This window comes from Syngnathus floridae, chromosome 9, assembly GCF_059516105.1.
Source record: "Syngnathus floridae isolate MCC-2025c chromosome 9, RoL_Sflo_1.0, whole genome shotgun sequence".
Lineage (NCBI taxonomy): Eukaryota > Metazoa > Chordata > Actinopteri > Syngnathiformes > Syngnathidae > Syngnathus > Syngnathus floridae.
The window spans coordinates 9,595,278-9,601,684 of NC_142421.1; the positions used below are offsets into that span (position 1 = coordinate 9,595,278).

The 6,407-nt window shown below is 39.1% G+C and overlaps 1 long non-coding RNA gene across 1 annotated transcript in view; it reads left to right on the plus strand.

Annotated features, from left to right (window-relative positions):
* Nucleotides 1-5,764, plus strand: part of LOC148393381 (uncharacterized) — a 146,808-nt gene extending 141,044 nt beyond the window's left edge. The window contains exon 8 of the long non-coding RNA XR_015860240.1: nucleotides 890-5,764. This is a non-coding gene — a long non-coding RNA (uncharacterized LOC148393381). The remainder of the gene's footprint in view (nucleotides 1-889) is intronic.
* Nucleotides 5,765-6,407: the final 643 nt, after the last annotated feature.

The window sequence follows — 6,407 nt, forward strand, 5'->3', positions numbered from 1 at the left end:
ATAAAAATAACAATAGTCCAGGATGGATGCTATTTTGTCCAGGCAGCATCTTAGCCAAAATTTAGTTTGTGATAATAGCGAGCCCCTTTTGTAGTTAACGCAGACCCCCCTCAGTTGCACTTATTGTGAGATTTTCCAGCAGTCCGGCTTCTTTCAGCACAAGTTGAGTCAGTCAGTGACAGACAGGCACCCTCATGTCAAAACATTGTCTGCTGCTGCCAGTCTGCAGCAACCTCAGACAGCAGGCAGCCAGCCACAGTTACACTCTTACCCTCTGTATCGCTGACATGTGCACTGATTCATCACAGCACATGGTACTTATGGTAGAAATGTAAATAGGAGCCCAGTCGTCACTTTCATACATGCATGCACTGGCCTGAGTTCTTTTTTTTATTTACACCTCTACAAATTAACGACTTTCAACACATGAGCTTTTTGTGAATGAAGTGTGACCATTCAAGTCATTGTCACAGCCGGACAAGCTAATGACCTTTGATAGTGACACAGACGAGTGTAGAGTGTAGACCAAGGTTTCTCAAACTGGCGTGCAAGAGAATAATGGCGGCTTTTTTCCTCCTGCAAAAATTAAAAGTTGCCCGTATCAAATGAGATTTTGTAGGGGTGAGAGAACATTTAAACAAGTTTATGAACCATTTGTCTGGCCATGAAAAAAGTAGATAGTTGATGCTTTTCCTCATAGAGCATTTGGGAGAGCATAATCAAGTTTGAATGTGATGGAATTGGAAGTTTTGAGCTAAAAAAGCGACAACAATATTGCAAGTTTATCATACAATGCTGTATTGCTCTTTGAAATGGTTCCCTTCCCACTTATCTTGTGTGATTATTGGTTTGATGTCCAATCAAGAAGTGTTATTATTTTTCTTTTCAGCTACCAAAGCCGACCGAGTAAGCGGCACTTCGACTATAATCTTTGGAGCCCAACAGGCATTTTTGAAAATAATTACACACTGCGTTATGTTGAGGTATGTACGACACCCACTTGTGCACTGACTGTGTACTATTTGTCATGCTGTGTGGAAAATATTGCTGCTACTGACGGATTTACAACTAAATTATGATGCTTTTTAAACTTGCGGGGAAGACAAAGAAAGAGGAGAAACTCCTGTTGCACATGAACCCCCTATAAACTGTTGACATTCATTCGCAATTAGTCTTTCCAAACCCAAATAGTGTATAGATTATGTCAAACCCCGTCCCCGCAGGCCTTCATCCTATGTTTTAGATTTCCCTTCTTGTTGGAGGAGGGAAACATCTAAAACAAGCAGGATAGCAGCCATCGAGGATCGGCGTTTGACAACTGTGTTCCATTGAATACGCTACAAAGATGATATTTAATGTTCAAACTGATTAATGTTATTGTGGGTTGTTTTTTTTGCAAATGGTCTATTATTTTGAATATCATGTCTTTAACGTGTTCCAAACAAGTTGGGACAAGTGCAACAAAAGTCAGTAATAATTGAGGAATGCTCAAAAAACACCTGTTTGGAGCATTCCATGGGTGAACAGGTTAATTGGAACCTAATGAGTGTCATGATTGGGTACATAAAGGCTCGACAGGCTCAATTGTTCACAAGGATGCGCTGTGATTTACCACTTTCTGAACAACTGCAGTAAATAAACAGTTTAAGAATAATTTCTCATATAGGGATTTCATCAGGAAGACTGTGAAGTGACACCAGACACATTAGTTCTATTTTTTTCATAATCTAAAATAACTATGAATTACAACCCATGGTGAAATCTGTATTGCGTAAGCTTTTGCAGGTAAAAAGAAAAAAATCTAAATAGCTCCAAAAACTAATGCACGACAAAAAAGTGACATTTTTAAATCAGCCGCCAAAACACACTTAGGGTTCGTGTAAATCCATCTCTGATTAAAATGTTCTGTTGACCTGTGTAATTTACTACCCTAATTGATGTGTGCATGTTTTAACACAAACACACACGTGAAAACAATGCATTAGGTTTGCCACTTTAAACTAACAATTCAACATCCTGAGAAAGGATGCTTTTAGCTCCAAGTTTTCTTTCCTGCCAACATTTGCACTGACATCCTCATCCATCACTCAGCAGGCAAAGCAAACGAACATCATGAAGTTATTTTAAAGAATGCCAACCTTCACTGGTGATTTACATCATGCGCTGGAGCCTTTACACTAACAGCCTGAGCACAATGAGGATGGAAACGGGCTCATTAGTTTAGTATTAACAAGGAGGTGACACGCTCCGGTGAGATGGATTCTCAGCTTTGCCTTGTTTCTTGTAAATGAGTTGTTGCCGCAGCGTTTCATGTTTGTGATGGTTCTGCTTCTCTGCAGCAGCACAAACTGAACATTGTCTGTGCCTCAGTTGATAATTTAACTGCCTGTGAGTTGACTCAGTAAATATGTCGAGGAAATCAAATAGCAAATAGGTTTCACGGCAACAGTAGGCATTCTTCTGACTTGTTACTGTGAGAATGTGAGTCCACATTTTCTAATAAAGTTAATTTTCTTGTCACTCATATTATCGGCCAAAGGCACAATTATGGCCATTTTCACTGTCTAATAAGATTAAATACAAGTGCAAAACAATTTAATTGGATTGACGGTCAGAGAACGATTTGTTTAAGAATATTTATAACTGATAATGTTTACTCTTTTTAGACTTACTGTATTTGTCAGTGCGTGTGTACACCATTGCAAAGTAGCACCACGGTAATAAAAGGTGGCCTGTTGTTTATGATGGAATTACAAGCATTTACTTCTGTGCCATTGTGGCTTTCTATCCGCAACCTTCCCCAAAAATAATACGAGTTCAACTCGCTCACTCAACACTGATACGATTAGCCATGAAAACATATTTCAGCAAGCAAATTCCTGTTCTATCGCAAGACTTATTCTTGGTCCATGAGCCCACTTTCTATCCATGTGTGGGAGAACCAGCAGATCTTATTTACTTTAGAGAAAATTGAAATGCCTGAGTCGCCTATATTCAAACTGACAGGCCCATTTGGAAGCAGTCTTGAAATGTGTCATGGAAAAACCACGACGTCATGGTGCATAGGACATCAGACGTCGCCAGCATTAATATTTTCCTCGGAGGCTGGCAGCGATGGTAAATCCGACAGAATTTAAGTGCATGTTCTAGTTCCTCCCTATAAATCACTCTTTTGAGTTTGAAGAGGGAAGACTATGCTGTTGACACATGTCTGCATTATGCAAAGTGAACTGTGACCAACAATCAGGGACAAAAGAGAGGAAGACCTCTATCAGTGTCACCTCCTCCAGATAGGAAGTTCGGGTTATTGACTGTAGTCACGTTAAGTCAATATCCTGTTTGAAGAGAGCACTGTTCTGATCCACTGAAACTCAGAGTAACACATGCTGGCTCATCTCACACAGATGGTGTGACATCTCTAATCTCCCCGCTTGAACTGCCATCTGAAATATTGTCATATTTGCCCGTTGTATTCTGTCATGTTGCACACAAACAAGCAAGCACAGACACACACAGCAACAGTATACGTTCCTTTATCACATGATCACAAGGTCTTGGTGAATGAAGCGTTGTTGGCTCCTTGGAACTGATGCTCATGATTTGTAGGCAGGGATAATGTGATTTAGAATTCCCAGCCGGGCCTCCGCCTCCAAAACAGGTTCAAACGCATCTAACCTTTAAAGCTGCAGTGTAACTTTTTTTGTGTGTGTTAAAGTCATTTTCACTCAAGCCACTACATGAGATGACACAACCGAGTTGCTTCTCAAACATATACTCCTTGTTACTTAGCACACGCCCGTGTTGTGATCATTTGGGCTTGCAAGGGCAAGTTCATATGCATTTTCCAGAAAAGACTTTTTTTAGGGGCATGTGATTGGCGAGAATGACCTGGCTATACTGCCGCTTGTTTCTTTGCCTGACTTCCAGCAAAAGTGCCTTCATGTGAACAGTGATTTTCTTAAAATATCCTTTGTGTGCACTGCTATTTTGTTTTACTCATGTTGTGGGAAATGTGTTTTTTAAAAGCATCCATGTAAATGTGGACATTGCCAAAATTACATAAATGATGACCCTTTGGGAACAAAAAGGCAAAGACAACTCGAATAAACACCACATGGCTGAGTCACCGGCATCATCCTCACAGCAATTAAATTCACTTTAAATCAACAAACATCTACTCTTTTGGACAAACCCGCTGTCCTGTCGTCCCATCTTTTCCGACCTTCTGTTTTAGCTGCTCCCTCTATGCATTAACCGCATGACGGTTGTTCACACATACAAAAAGTATACGAACAGTTGATTATTTCATTTCAAGTTGATTCACATATGCCGTTATATACTCTTGTAATTTTAGCGTGCTGAAATGTTTGTTCAAGCGCTGAACAAAATATCAAATTTGAGCACAGAATGTGTCCAGACAGGTCCATAACTATTATGGATCACCATTTGGCGAGCTGAGCAGTGACAGAGATACGACTTTCTTATTATTACAACCAGTGATTTTGAAACAGGATGTCACATGAAGTACAGACCGTGATGTAGCTTTGGAGATTAATATTAGTAATTGCTCACTTTGTTTTGGAAAAATACAAGTTGTGAAACCTGACTCATAACCAAAACAAGCTGTGGTGGTATGTAGCCCAAATAACATTTGGATAAAAGACAGAATATGGTTTAATTCCGCATCTGTGTCTTTTGGTGAACAGGAGAAGTAATATTGTTCAAAGTAGGGGGAGGGCAACATTCTCGGCGTACCTAATCCACCAAACTCTTGCTCTGAACCTGAGCAAGAATTCAGACAGGCTTCAATGCTTGGCATGGCGACGGGACGGATTGCAAAAGGCGGAGGTAATTGGATTGGAATACGCCATTGAGTGTCAGACAACAAAAGAAATCCATCTCCCTCGTGGTTGTTTAGCTCTTTTGTTGATGACTGGAATGTATTTGCTCATTCACAATACTCTACCAAGCTCAGTGAGGAGAGAAGGACAGCAGAGGGCCACCAGGATGGGATCAGTCTGGTGGTCTCCCCTGCGTGTCCCGGGCCACAGTGCCTGTGTGAGGATGCGTGAACCTCAGAACCCCCCCTCCCACCACCACCCTTTCTCTCCCAAAGCCCAGAGGTCATTTGTGTGATCATTACCATAATCACATTAAGGCTGCAGGAGATTAGCACCATGGCCTCAGAGGAGAAACCTTACTTGCCACCGTGCTTAACAGGAGCTTGCCTGCCCTACTGGAAGGAATTAAAAAAAGCAAGGGTAATTCTTTTAGCATTTTATAACAAAAATCGTTGCTTTTTTTTTTCTTTTGTTATCACATGATTTTTTTTTCCCACATTGATCATATCGCTTTATCATTCTAAACTAACCATTACCTCTGGGCAGGTCATGGGGCCATAACACACACCCTAGACACACATTCTAGACTCAAATTCGCCTTTTGCCGTCAAGGGAACAAAAAATTCCCCCCAGGGTTAAAAACTTCTCCAATTAACCCTAATTACCCAGACAGAGTTTTTCAATGAGGCCTGTAACCTGAGATGTCTATCAGCTCAGACGGGCAGTGAGGAAGCGATACCTTTCATCTTGAAGTTCAACCACAGGAAATGTGGCATTTAGATATTGACAGCAGTGATTTAAAATGATGGAATGAGCACACTGCTCTTTGAAACACACAAGTTTAAATGAACCTATGCCATGACCAAAAGGGAGCATTTGGTGTGATTCTTGAAGGCCATCACATAGACAAGATTGTTTTTTTTGTATTGATAACATACTTATAGAGCTTTTTTTCAACTATATATATAAATAGTATATATATATATATATATATATATATATATATATATATATATATATATATATATATATATATATATATATATATATATATAATTTAATTTAATTTAGCTTATCTTTTCATGGCGGTCTTGCCTTTTGAAAAAACGGATTGCATGATGTTTGTGGAGCTAAAATGCTGAACAATAAAACTTTTGAGGACTATAATGCTGGAGGATACAGCACAGCAGTTTATAGCAACCTTTAGCTTTGGGCACTGCAGATCTTAAGTTCAGTATATCACAAAAAATTCTCTTTACGTAATTCTTGCCAGTGAATGCTAAGAGATGCTGTCGCTGATCTGAAATTTCAAAGTAAACACAACAAGCAATTGCAGTGTTAAAAAAAAGCATTTTATTTATTTTAAATGAAAGAGTTGAAGTAAAATAAATAAAACAATAATGCAGTTAATTGCATCACAGCATTTTTTTTTCCTGCATGCTTTTTCTTAATTCTCTCTTTTATTATTATTTTTTTATCTGCATGATTAACTGATACTGTATAATATCAAGAATGTTTTAATATCTTGTATAATATCAAGAACGTTTTTATACATTAGTGTGAACA